Source organism: Corylus avellana, chromosome 7, assembly GCF_965113065.1.
Source record: "Corylus avellana chromosome 7, dhCorAvel1.hap1.2, whole genome shotgun sequence".
In the NCBI taxonomy this organism is placed as follows: domain Eukaryota; kingdom Viridiplantae; phylum Streptophyta; class Magnoliopsida; order Fagales; family Betulaceae; genus Corylus; species Corylus avellana.
This window is the reverse complement of record NC_142496.1, coordinates 13,100,798-13,115,644: the sequence shown is the minus strand read 5'-3', so window position 1 is coordinate 13,115,644 and position 14,847 is coordinate 13,100,798. Positions and strand designations below refer to the sequence as shown.

The following is a 14,847-nucleotide window of genomic DNA, read 5'->3' as shown; positions in this document are numbered from 1 at the left end:
GTAAAAACCAATCGACTCAATACGCGCACCACATCTTTTCTTCTTATAATGTGCTTACCTGCAAAAATCTTTAGCAAAGTTGTATGTTCTGCACATATTTAGCAATGCCTATGTATTTTTCTCCACCACACCATGAGTAACTATTCATTGTTATTATTATTAATCTATATGAATGTTTTCCTGTCAAGCTTAGCACAACATAACAAAGAAAATGCTAAGTTCTACAAATCCATAAAAAAAGGCTTAACTCTTTTTATTGTAAGAATAGTAACCCGACAATAAAAGATTATTTGACAATCAATAAATTTAGTTCAAATAATTGAGAACTCTTTCAATCAAAATATTTTCATTTTCAATAACTACACATGAAATTAAATTCTTTTTCTGATAAATTAATACAAAATCTTTCCACTCAATATTTGATTTCATCTTTCTCATATGCGAATTGCATACCACAAACTCTTATAGTATTTGACTTCTCATAAATTTAAATACTATTGTTATGATACTAATCAAAATATTTGTGCAACCATCATAATCAACCTTTAAGATTGTTGAAAATAATTTTGGATGGTGCACAAATTCTCATTGACATAAAATAATTACAATATGAATATTAACAATAAAATAAATAAAATACAAGAGACAAAAAGTAGAGTATGGAAGGATCTCACAATGCTATAGAATCGCGCAAGAACATTGTTCTTAAAGGTTGATTCGTGCCTCCTAGAGTGTATAACTCGGTGCGATCGGATCCTTTGACACGTAACCTCCCAGGATTAGACTATAGCGTTTACTTTCGTTAAGGACGTACTTCCAATAACGAATAATAATAGAAAAACCCTTTGATTTAAGACGTTGATGGATTTTCAAAATATCTTGTATAGAAGGAGCTAATAATATAGCATGGCTTTAGGCCATAAACAAGTGTTTGATGAATGACAACACACTGTAAGAGATATAGGAGTAAAAAAAAATGATTAATCCAAAATGCTCTTTTGATAGCTCAATTGTTTCAACAGTCATTTTCAATTTCACATTCTAAGACTGCCTCTTCTTCTTTTCTTCTTTACCTCTCTTACTCTCTCTCATATCTGAATCAGAGGAGCAAAAATGGGGGATGCGAGCCATCTAGAGAAGATGAGCAGAGAACTCAAGTGCCCCATTTGGTACTTTTCATCTCTCACTGCCTCTCAATCCCCATAGCCTCATTGTCTTTTTTTTTTTAAAAAAAAAAAAAAAAAAAAAAAAAGAGAAAATTCAATTTTATATCAAAGATTTTCTCCGCAGCCAAACAGAGTTGTTGATTGGTGTCTTAACAATTGGGTTTGATTCTACATTCTGATCTTTGACTGTTTAAAACCAAATCCAATATGAAACGACACATCTCGAAGTTTCTCATGCAATTCATTAGTATGATTTATATGTATTACTTCGGATTTTGCTCGAAATTTCTAACATTAGGGTTTGGGAATACCTCTTTTGGGGGTCAATGGGCTGAATTATATTATTATTATTATTATTATTATTATTATTATTATTTCTCAAAACAACGTCGTTTTGGGAGGCATTTTTTAAATTCATTTTTATCTCAAAATGGCATTTTAATAACTTCACCTTGTCAAAACGATGTCGTATTGAATTTTTCATCCTATTTAACGGTAATGACTAATGGAGTGGCCAAATTAAAACTGGTTGGTAGTTTGGGAGGAGACTTTATTACATTTTGAACATTGGAGGCTAAATTGAAAATAACTGGTAGTTTTGGAGGCTAAATTATATTTTTCCCTTTTTTTCTCAAACCTTGAGTTTGAGGGGGGATATTGGAGTATTTGACAAATCACTCGGATCCAAGATTTTCAACCCAACGGGTTAGAATCGGGTTCTGCCGCCGCCATCCTTCATGCACCACCTCCGGCCGCCCAACTTCGGCCATCACTCCAGCAACTTTTTCAGCGACCAAAAAAAAAAAAATCTTTTCCTTTATATTCCCAACCTCAATTTTATACATTGAGTTTGAGGGGGAATGTTAAGAGTATTTTTTATATTATTCTAGGGTTATTATGTTTCCTTATATATTCTAGGTTTAGTTTAGGATTTATTGCTTATCACTCCTAGCCTCTCTATATTATATATAGAGGTTACTGTAATCATATTGTATACAGAATCATAATAGAAGAGATGTAGTCTTATATGCTTTCACTCTCTCTCTTCTCTCTCTTTCTCCAGCTTCTAATATATTATCCAATATATTTAACAATACCTCCTTTGGTACTGCATGCTTCTGCTTATTTTTCGTAATAATAATAATATTTACTAAGCAATATTAAAAAATTAAATAGAAAGTTTTATATTCAGAGATCTTAATCCTATCCTGCAGTGTGAGCCAGCCCATGTTGGAAATGATTAGGGTTTGACAGAAGAGTAAAAACATAAAACAAGCATAGAGGGTTAATTAGTATTAGGAAAACGTGCTGTTATAGGTAGAGAAAGGATTGTGATAGCTTTGGTTGTTGGTGATGAAGAAATTCATAATAAAATAAATAAATAAATAAATAGAGGAAATAAAATAAAATAGAGATAAAATTTTTTTATGAGGTTTGGTTTATGACCTACATTTATAGATAAAGTCCAAAGGGTTACATTATACTCTTATTGCTTGATTGATATTACAATACAAATGCTGCTATTTATAGGAGAATTGAAATTGATAAGGATGGTAATCAAATCTAATTGATTTGATTACCATCAAACATGATTACAATCACTCATATATATACTAGGTAAATAACATACATTAATCTATTTCCTTTCAATGTAGTAAATTCATCCTCTAACGTGGTTGATTGGGTTTGTATATGCTTGGTACGTTTCAATGGTTTCATGAATTTGGACTTGGTCATGCTTTGTATATCACAGGGGCAAAACTAGAATATTGACTTTGGAGGGGTAAAATTGGAAAAAATTAAAATAATAATAATAATAATAATAATTGGGGAGGTCAAAAGCTAATTTTTAAAAGTATTTATTTTATTTTATTTTTGGGACCACCCCTTGGCTTGGGGCCTGGGGGCTGGGGACCCCAAGGCCAGGGGTGGTTCCACCCCTGTATATCACAATGTTGGTAGGGAAAGGTTTACGGTAGCACCTGCTGTGTTCTGATTTTAAGCTTCATTTGCAAAGCTTAATGAATAAACTATATATTAATTTTAAAATACTACACTTCCAAAATTTTCTCTCCAAATATTAGTTCTTAAATGATGTGTCATCATTTTATGAAATTTATTATTTTGAAAAATGTGTCATCATTCTTCAAGATGGTGACATATGGAACCAACTTTAAAAAAAAAAAAAAAATGGTAAGTATAACATTTCTCATATATATATATATATATATAAAGATTCGAAGGTGATTTAGAAAAGATATTTTAATTAAATTTTGTTCAACTATTTTTTGCCTCCTATATGAACCAAAACCCTAACAACCCAGCAGGTGTATCAGATAATACACTTAAACACCCTGATGGTAGAAAGGGGAGAAAATAATGTGTGTCATGTGCGTACATGTTTGGGGGGTAACAAATTCACGATTAAGTGAGAGTGATATACTTAGCACCTCACTAAACCATCTCTATAACATTTTATAAACAAACGTTTTTGAAAATCATGCATTGTGAATATTGCTGCTTTACAAGCATAGAAAAAAGAATTTTTGAATGGTAACGGGGCTCACACCATTTGAAAAACTAATCAAGGCCATGATATTATACTTGTTGAACCATGAATTTACATGTCCACATATAAAATTGTGAAAATTTTACAGATGTCACCCAAAAAGGCGGTCGAAAAAGACCCATAAAATAAAATTGTGGAAATGGTTAGGGTTTGACAGAAGAGTAAAAAGATAAAATAAGAATATGAGGTTAATTAGTATTAGGAAAACGTGCTGTTATAGGTAGAGATAGGATTATGATAGCTTTGGTTGGTGGTACGGTGCGTGGTTGATTGGGTTTGTATATTACAATATTATGTTGGTAGGGACAGGGTTAGGACCGTTACATAGAATACTGCTCTAACAAAACAAAATCTTAGAAAATGACTAAAATGACTAAACAGAATCAAAACTCCAAAAAAAAAAAAAAAAAAAAAAAAACCTTCTTCCCCTAAATCGCTACTAAAGGCAAATCTAAAGATAAGACAAACAGGAAATATTGCACTTTGCTGCTCATTGTTTTTCTGTTGATATTTTTTTGCTCAATCCTTTTTTTCCCCTACAAATGCTGGATATATATAGGATGGTAAATTTAATTAATAGAGTTTGTTCATATTGCAACTCAACATTGCTTCTATCCTTGGTTTCAGTTTTCCCTCATTTGTATACTTGCAAGAGTTGTACGGGAGAGGACCAATGGGAAGGACTACTACTACAATGTCTCTACTGGAAATGAGATGGTGCAGATCAGTTATATATATTGTAATACGTGAGCCAAGGTTGGTCATTTTTCATCGATCATGTAGGAATACTGCATATGCCATGAGGCTAAGGCCAACGTAGTTGCAATCTCTGGCTATCTGTTGTATTTTATTTACTAATCCTTATTAAATAAAATTCTACTTTAACACAAATTCTAATCCCCTCTTAACTCAAACTATTTCACGGATCATACTTTGTTTTGGTTGCATATCAAACCATGTACGTATTTCGTGTCGAGAATTACTTCTATGTGGTATGTGCATAAAACAGGGGTTTTGTGCTGTTAGGGGTGAACACCAATTTCAGATGCTCAGCGGAATTAATCTACCTCTCTTTGTGCAAATTAAACAGTAACACAATAGCAAAATAATAATCAAGCAAACCCACAAGCAAGACACCAAGATTTTTACGTGGAAAACCCTCCAATGCGAAGGTAAAAACCACGGGACCTAGTCCAGTTAAATCTTCCACTATCAACAATAATGAGTTTACAATTTGTCTTCCCTAGAGAAATATCTAGAGGTTATCACCACATCAAGAATACATGCATTCTTGGATTAAACATAAATTCATCACCCTAAAGTGGATTTCAACAATAATAAAGAAAGATCTCACCAAGTAGGTATTAGCAACCAAGCGATTGGAGAGGAATTCCAACGATCGACACCAATCAATACGTAGCACTCGTCGTCAGGAGCAACACTCTAAAATTGCATCAAGATTGAACCACAAACGACCTTCCAATCTCTGACAGATGTGAAGAAAGCCTAACCTTTTTTTTTTTTTTTCTTTTTCTTTTTCTCTCCCTGCGCCGCACTATTCTTTCTTCTCCTGCGCGCCGCACTCTTCTTTCTTTTTCACTTTTTCTTTTGTCTCACATTTTATATATATATATAGCACACAAAGGTTTGAAACCCTTTGTGCTTGCCACGTGGGTTGGTCCCCACATAAAGAGGGACCACCCAACAAATCTCCCCCTCCCGACTATGTGGGGGGCTCCACCAAGCCCGCCGCGCTTCTGCAAATTTCAAGCTTTTGCATAGACAACGATTTTGACATCATATCTGACCCATTATCATCAGTAAGGATTTTCTCAATCTGTAACAGCTTATCCTCCAGTGCATCACGAATCCAATGACACTTAACATCGATATGTTTCGATCTTGAATGAAAAGTTGAATTCTTACTGAGATGGATGGCACTCTGACTGTCACAATAAAGCACATACCTCTCTTGCTGTAAACCCAGTTCTTGTAAGAACTTTTTCATCCATAACAATTCTTTAGCCGCTTCAGTGATAGCAATGTACTCTGCCTCTGTGGTAGACAAAGCAACACACTTCTGCAATCTGGACTGCCATGACACTGCTCCCCCTGAATAAGTAATCAGGTACCCTGAAGTAGATTTTCTAGAATCAATATCCCCAGCCATATCTGCATCTGTAAACCCATCAAGCACCTGTTGACCACTGCCGCAGCACAAACATACTCTCGAAGTACCTCTGAGATACCTGAGAATCCATTTCACAGCTGCCCAATGTTCTTTGCCAGGATTAGAAAGGAATCGACTGACAACTCCAACTGCATGAGCGATATCAGGCCTCGTACACACCATGGCGTACGTCAAGCTACCCACGGCTGATGCGTAAGGCACTTTCTTCATTTCATCTTTTTCTTTCTCACTTGTAGGACTTTGCTTTGAACTCAGCTTCAAATGACCTGCAAGTGTAGAGCTCACCAGTTTTGCCTTGCTCATGTTGAATCTGTCCAATACCTTCTCGATATAACTCTCTTGTGATAGCCACAATTTTCCTTTCTTCCTATCACGAAAGATCTTCATACCAAGGATATGCTTTGCGGGTCCTAAGTTCTTCATAGCAAAGGACTTACTCAATTCTTTCTTCAGTCTGTCAATTTTACTAGTGTCACGACAAACAATCAACATGTCGTCCACATACAACAAGAGAATAATAAATTCTCCATCAGAGAATTTCTTCACAAACACACAATGATCTGCTATAGTTCTCTCATACCCATGATCAGCCATAAAAGAATCAAACTTCTTATACCACTGTCTCGGTGCCTGCTTGAGTCCGTACAAGCTCTTTTTCAACCGACACACTAAGTGTTCTTTGCCTTTAGCTGTGAATCCCTCTGGTTGCTCCATATAAATTTTCTCCTCCAAGTCACCATGAAGGAAAGCAGTCTTCACATCAAGCTGTTCGATCTCCAAATTCATTTTGGCAGCCAAACTCAAAACAATTCTGATAGAAGACATCTTTACCACGGGTGAGAAAATTTCATCAAAATCAATGCCCTTCTTTTGATCGAACCCCTTTACAACTAGTCGCGCCTTGTACCTTGGCTGTGATCTGTTTGGTTCAATCTTGCATCTGAACACCCATTTATTCTTGAGTGCTCTCTTGCCCTTAGGCAGTTCTACCAAATCATATGTATGATTCTCATGCAAGGATTTCATCTCGTCTTGCATGGCTTCTAACCATTGATTTTTCTGGTCATGTAGCATAACCTCTTGATAACTTTCTGGCTCTCCCCCATCAGAAAGTAACACATACTCATTAACTGAATATTTTCTGGAAGGCTGTCGGTCTCTAGTAGATCTCCTCAACTGAATCTCAGCGGCTGGTTCTGAAGAAGCTTGCTCTAGATGCTCTTCTGACTCCACACTATCAATTGTAGGCTCACCATTTTCACCAACTGTATCAACCTGTTCTTCTTGTACATCTCCCATGTGTTCATCATGCATCACACAAGGAGGAATAACTGGATCCAAATCAACACGGTATTCATTGAGAGACTCTGCCTTTTTCTGATCCAAGTCTTCAATGGTTTGATCTTCAAAGAATACGACATCTCTGCTTCGTATGATTTTCTTATTAACTGGATCCCACAATCTGTAACCAAACTCCTCATGCCCATAACCCATGAAGATACATTGCTTGACTTTGCTATCAAGCTTTAACCTCTCATCTCTAGGAATATGGACGAATGCCCTGCAACCAAACACTCTCAAGTGCTTAAAAGAAACATCTTTCCCTGTCCAAACCCTTTGAGGAATGTCACCATCCAAAGGAACTGAAGGAGAAAGATTTATCAAGTCAACTGCTGTCCTCATTGCCTCACCCCAAAAATGTTTAGGCAATTTTGCATGAGACAGCATACACCTGATTCTCTCACAGATGGTTCTGTTCATTCTCTCTGCTACTCCATTATGCTGCGGAGTCTTGGGTACAGTTTTCTCAAGTCTGATCCCATGGCTTTTACAATACTCTTCAAACGGTCCTCTGTATTCACCACCATTGTCTACACGGACGCATTTTAACTGCCTTCCAGTTTCTCTTTCAACCTTCATATGAAAGACTTTGAACATACCCAATACTTGATCTTTGGTTTTCAAAGCAAACACCCATACCTTTCTAGAGTGGTCATCAATAAAAGTCACATAATAAAGTGCACCACCTAGAGTTTTAGTGTTCATAGTGCAGACATCAGTGTGAACTAAATCAAGAATATTAGACTTTCTTGATGAAGAAGATTTTTGAAAAGAAACTCTTCTTTGTTTTCCAACAAGACAATGAGTACAGGGTGTTAGTGACCTACCTTTATTATTAGGTAGGAGTTGTTCCTTGGCAAGAATCTGAAGTCCCTTCTCACTCATGTGACCAAGCCTCTTGTGCCATAGCTCAGTGGAGTTTTCATTCTCAACAACAATCGCATCTCCCTTGACTATTCTTCTAGCTGTCTTGTAGAAAGTGTTAGTCTTCTTTCCCCTAGCTAAGATAAGAGAACCCTTGCTCAGTTTCCACTGTCCACCTCCAAGGTAATTGTGGTAGCCTTCATCATCAAGTTTCCCAATAGAAATCAAGTTGAAGCGCATTTCAGGAACATGCCTAACATCCTTGAGAATCAATTTGCACCCAATGCTGGTTTCTAGCTGTATATCTCCCATGCCCACAACTTTACACTTTGCTTCATTTCCCATCCTAACCCAACCAAAATCTCCACTGGTGTAGGAAGAGAAGAAATCTCTATATGGAGTAATATGGAAAGATGCTGCTGTATCAACTACCCACGTAGATTCATCACATGCGAGATTAGCATAAGCTTCATCAAAAGCAAATACCACATCACTATCAGATGCAACTGCTGCAGTGTCTTTTTCTTCTTGACGTTCTTCGTCTTTTCCTTTCAACTGTTCCCTCTTAAACTTTCTGCAATCTCTTCTTATATGCCCAGGCTTGCCACAGTGAAAACATTTTATGTCCATTTTTGAATAGGACTTTCCTCTTGACTTGTCACGACTGTCATACCTGTGAGGTTTTCTGTTTTTACTTCTCCCCCGCCTTTCTATAACAAGTGCCTCTGAATGAGAAGAAATTCCTTGCTCTTTCCTTCTTGCCTCTTCATTGAACATGCTGTCTTTTATCATACCCATAGTTATCACACCATTGGGAGCCAAATTACTGAGTGACACCACCAACGTTTTCCAACTGTCTGGCAAAGAACTCAACACAAGTAATGCTTGCACCTCATCATCTAGTGCAAGTTTCATGGTAGACAACTCGTTCAACATTCCCTGAAAATTACTCAGATGCTCCGTAACACTATGCCCATCTTTGTACTTCAAATTCACAAGCCTTCCTATCACAAAGGCTTTGTTTTGAGCAGTCTTTCGTTCATAAAGACTCTCTAACTTCTGCCAAAGACCATAAGCATCAACTTCTTTAGCTACGTGATGAAAGACACTTTGATCAACCCACTGCTTGATATATCCAACGGCTTTCCTATTTAATTTCTTCCAATCATCGTTGGTTACAGCAACTGGTTTGACACCTTTCAACTCAATGGGGTCAAACAATTCCTTGCAATACAAAATATCTTCCATCCTAGTCTTCCAAATTGAATAATTGGAAGCTGTGAGTTTAACCATGCTATTAGATGACTCTTCCATTTAATTCACACAAGAACTCCACACGAACAATGAACCAAAGGCTCTGATACCACTTTGTTAGGGGTGAACACCAATTTCAGATGCTCAGCGGAATTAATTTACCCCTCTTTGTGCAAATTAAACAGTAACACAATAGCAAAATAATAATCAAGCAAACCCACAAGCAAGACACCAAGATTTTTACGTGGAAAACCCTCCAATGCGAAGGTAAAAACCATGGGACCTAGTCCAGTTAAATCTTCCACTATCAACAATAATGAGTTTACAATTTGTCTTCCCTAGAGAAATATCTAGAGGTTATCACCACATCAAGAATACATGCATTCTTGGATTAAACATAAATTCATCACCCTAAAGTGGATTTCAACAATAATAAAGAAAGATCTCACCAAGTAGGTACTAGCAACCAAGCGATTGGAGAGGAATTCCAACGATCGACACCAGTCAATACGTAGCACTCGTCGTCAGGAGCAACACTCTAAAATTGCATCAAGATCGAACCACAAACGACCTTCCAATCTCTGACAGATGTGAAGAAAGCCTAACCTTTTTTTTTCTTCTTTTTCTTTTTCTCTCCCTGTGCCGCACTATTCTTTCTTCTCCTACGCGCCGCACTCTTCTTTCTTTTTCACTTTTTCTTTTGTCTCACATCTTATATATATATATAGCACACAAAGGTTTGAAACCCTTTGTGTTTGCCACGTGGGTTGGTCCCCACATAAAGAGGGACCACCCAACATGTGCAAACCATTCATTGGTTGCCACATCAGTTAGAACACTCTTAGAAAAAATAAACACATACACCTGATTATATAAGATTTTATTAATTTTTTTTTAAAAAAAATAAATATAGAGGGTGGCAGAGGGAGGTGCGGGCAGTTCACCGCGAGTCCCCCTGTGGCCTGGGGGTGGCCGTGAGCCACCCCCTGTGGCTTGGGGGGCCCACGGGCCACCCCCAACGAGATCTGGGGGTGGCCGCGTGCCACCCCGCGGCCACCCATGCCGGCTGAGAGAGTGAGGGAGAGAGATCTAGTTGGGTGGTGGGCAGAGGAGGCTAGGCGTTGGCGGTGGTTCGATTTGATCGGAGGAGGCTAGCAGCGGTTGGCGGAGACTGACGGTGGCTATACTTTGCAAACATGCATTTTTCTTGCAATTTTATAAAATAGATGATGTGTCAGATGCTGAGTGGTTTGCACAAAAGTTGACTTTTGTACAACGACCACACAACAGCTGCTCTCTTTGGTGTCACCCCATTTGAAATCTTGATTTATGTGACATCATGTACGTTTAAATGAAATTGACATAGTCTATTTCATTTTCCATATTTTTATTTTACAAATTTAAAATCATTGAAATTAAGCAGTAGCGTTGGCTGAGGGATACTCCTCTTCTTAGTACCATTGAAGACTTTCCATATCGGGCCTAGATAAGATCATATTCTATATGGTATATGGTATATGGTGTAGCTACGCCATTACAGGTGTGGATGTGTGAAGATATTTCTATATATGCTAAAGTTACCATTGAAGGCATTAATGCTGCTATGGACGTGCGGACCTGCTACAAGAAAAGATATTTCCCTTTGTATTATGAGCTTTCCTATACGATCCAGTGTTACCGTTGCATTGTCAAAGAGTTTCCTTTATGGAACACCTTGTACCGTTGTAGTTAATGTTTTTCTTTTAATATTTTTCCTGAACCAATCGCTTCTACATAATTTTTGGTGAAGCTCAATGTGTCCTAGATTCTATTAATTCTTTTGCTTTATCACTTACATCTATGAATCTTTCTGAAAACTAGTAACTGTTCAGAAAGCTAAATGCTTATGATCCTGTAAATGCTCTGCAATTTCCACAATTTGTTTAAGTTTATTGCCTGTCCAGCCCAAAAATGTTGTTATTTCCTGCCTTCCAAGGATCCCAGGAAGATCTATTATAATAAGCTTTCCGCAAAGTAATCCAAATTAAATGTCATTACAATGATACGAAAGGCATGTAAATACCCTGTCTGAAACTCTATTGCAGAAAGACCTCCATGCTTAATTATCGAGATTGTGGTATCATTAATAAAAAAAAATTCTAGCGGTAACTCAGATTTATTTTCCTCTTCTTCATTTCTTTTTGTAGAAAAAGTTGGCACTTTTGGAATTGTCAGAGCTGCAATTTCACTTTTTACCATTCAAGAAACCTCCAATATGGATGGCCTATCAGCTGCATTTTCCTGAACGCACAAAAGAGCTATTTGCATGCATCTGATTAGTTTACATGATGAAAGTGTATAATATAGGGATGAATCCATAAACTCCATGCCTTTGCCTGATTTCCACAGCTCATATGCCTGAGATAAATGAAACCATCATATATCAATCTTGCTGATCATCAGCAAACTTCAATTCGCAATTACACAAAACACAAAAAAGGACAAAAAACAAAATCATGATTAAAACAACTTACGTAATCTAGGAGGTTTAAATTTTCATTTGCACCATAACAACATGTATTCCTCTTCCCACTTATGATGTGTAGAAGTAGAACTCCAAAGCTATAAATGTCAAATTTGGTAGAGTACAATTCTCGTTTAACATATTTAGGAGGAATGTAACCACTGCATATATGCAATATTAATTATTTGACTGGAATGTTTAAATTACTAAGCTTCAATCTTTAAATTACTTACTATTAATCGCAATTTGGCCTGTATTTGCTTCATGTTCATCTTTCATGAAAATTTTAGCCATACCAACATCTGAAATCTTAGGTTTCATTCCGATGTCGAAGTAAAATGTTGCTAGCTTTGAGGTCTCGATCAATGAATGATTGTAAATCATGAGTATTCTTGGAGATATATAAGACCTTGAGTAATCCCTTCGATGATATCAACTCGTTTTCCGATCCAAAAGAGATTTTCTAGCAAGATCTGCATCAATAAGATCATCAAGAAAAAATTGTTACATGTGTTCCTAAATATGATGCTTCAATTAATTAAGTATAAGCAAATTAAAAAGATTCTAACCAAAGAGATAGAAGTACAAGCTTTTTTTAGGCATGTATCATAGATTAGCATTTGTTCGTTCCTTACGATGCAAAATTCTAAAACTCTCACAAGCTTAACATGTTGCAATTTTGCTGTGAGTGTAACCTCATTCTTGAACTCCTCAAATCCATGATCTTAGGCTACTAAGATCACAGAGCGGCTAACAAACCCTATCTCTCTCAAATAGCTGCACAACAGATATTGAGGGATAGGGATCCGAGACGTGCAGGAAATCAAACTCCTTTCATGCCTATAAAATGCAAGTCACCTCTCAGTGCTAAGGTAATCGTAACTCTAACTATCCAGCTTTATTGTTGCTTATATCTCCTCTCTCAAATCACTAACTTAGGCATCAGAATATCTTGGCCGGAACACCACCGGAGACTCTAATCCTATTGTTTGCTCTTGTGTGAAGGCCCGACGCGTCCTTGAACACCGCGATACCACTCGGAGAGTGTGCCACATTTCTCCTCGGAAAACTGTATTAACAAGTTCCATACCCATTGGGCTCATTTCAGTCATCATCCATGTATTTAAGAATCAAAACCTCTTAATTAGCAGACATACATTATCATACAGTTGAACGAGGAAGACGTTTGAACATATTTAGTAATGAAGCTTTTTTTCTAGGTATGTTTGAGAGTTGAGAGAGTGGGTATGAGGTGGCAAATAATAATATTATGGGAATGACTGTGTGGGGGAGCGGTTGGGTGAATGATTGCACTTCCTTCCCACTCCTCTGACCTCTCAAATGAAATGAGTGGGAAGCTCTTTAAATCAAGGATCTCTTTTTCTCTTTTTCTTTTACCAATTCAACATTATGGTTAATGCCTCGTCGTTTGATGTCTATACCATGAAGAGAATCATGTTCCTTAGATCATGGCATGATTATTAAATTATGAATTCTCTATTGTGTGACTTTTGATCCAGCGAATTCCTAAAGTGATAGAGAACTATGAGCTCATTATTGTGCTGCTATGTAATTGAATGGATTTCATATTAATTACAAGTGTCAGTAGGGTTGACTAAAGCTGCTTTCTACATAAAAACAAAGACTCAAGAATCCCTATATATATTATAATCTCTTCACCCTGTATCAATTCTCAATCAACCACAGAATCCACAGCTGCATGCTTTATTACTTTTGCAAATGATTCAAGTTGTTTGCCTACAAGGAGAAAATGAAGTCTACAATGAGCATAGATTAACCTGATCCCCACAAACTGGCCACATGCATTTGCAGTCATAGGAGTACGGTTTATCAAGGCTGTCAAAGTCAAGAACATAGCTATAAACTATTACGGGCGGTTTATCAGAGCAGTCAAGATCAAGGACAGAGCTATAAACTATTATAGACAAGCGCCAAGGGCCAAAATATATTGCTGCTAAGGAACCAATATTTTTGTGAGTTATTGGCAGTTGGGTTTAATATGTATAATTATCACCATTGACTTTGTTTACAGGGGAAAAGGAAGTCCCCCACTCCAGAGTCAATGTCATATATTGCCAACAAACTATACATAGGTTTTGAGTGAACAGGTAAAGTTAAGAGCCCCACTTGTGTTGAGTTGTTGACCACTATATTTAACATTGTCGGCCACCTGCCCAAAGTCAAAAATCCAGGCTTATTCTCTAATTCAGTCGGTTGAGTTGACCAATGTCTTTAGAATATGTATTCTCACACATTTTTTTATCTGATAATCTAATCTTATTTAAAATAAACCAAGTTGTAATTTTTTAATAGATTAAAATAATGGAGGAATTTTCTTTAAACCAATTTAAAGGAAAACTTTATTCTAAGAAGAAGATGATCAGATGAAGGGCATTGAGGGTGACTTCCTTCTTCTGCTGTTGAGGTATATGTTGTTTTGGACGGGATAGGTAATGGTTTTAAAGGGGCTACATAGTGCAGCTTGGCTTAGGGGGCAGCCAAGTCCAGTCATCTATCTATATCTATATACGCTATATCACAACGACTAAGAATTATTCAAACTCAACCTCTCTTTCTTCGGAACTGAAATAACATCCCTTTAGCTAGGATGGTGGTCTACGATCATGAGAAAGACATAATAGAATAAAGTAGTCGCTCCTATCCTTTATAGTCGAGTTGCTTCCTTGCCTACCTTACCTCCTCTAAACTACTATCATTCTTCCCAGCCTGCCTATTTTATCTGTTTATAAAAGATTTAACAAAGTCTTAATAAAATAAGGCTCAGAACAACTCGAGACATAAGGCCCCGAAGGAATGAGATGCAGTTCTTTAATCACTCCAGTCAGAATTTTCAGTCCAAAATTTTCTATGTGATTCAGAGCTGGAAAGGAGGAAGACTGCACTATAGAATTTGATAGAATTGTATTTTCAATGATAT

General features: G+C 36.8%; 1 pseudogene; it reads right to left on the bottom strand.

Moving 5' to 3' along the window:
• Positions 1–11,377: 11,377 nt before the first annotated feature.
• LOC148584482 (cysteine-rich receptor-like protein kinase 34) lies at positions 11,378–12,982 on the bottom strand (annotated as a pseudogene).
• Between the last annotated feature and the right edge of the window lie 1,865 nt (positions 12,983–14,847).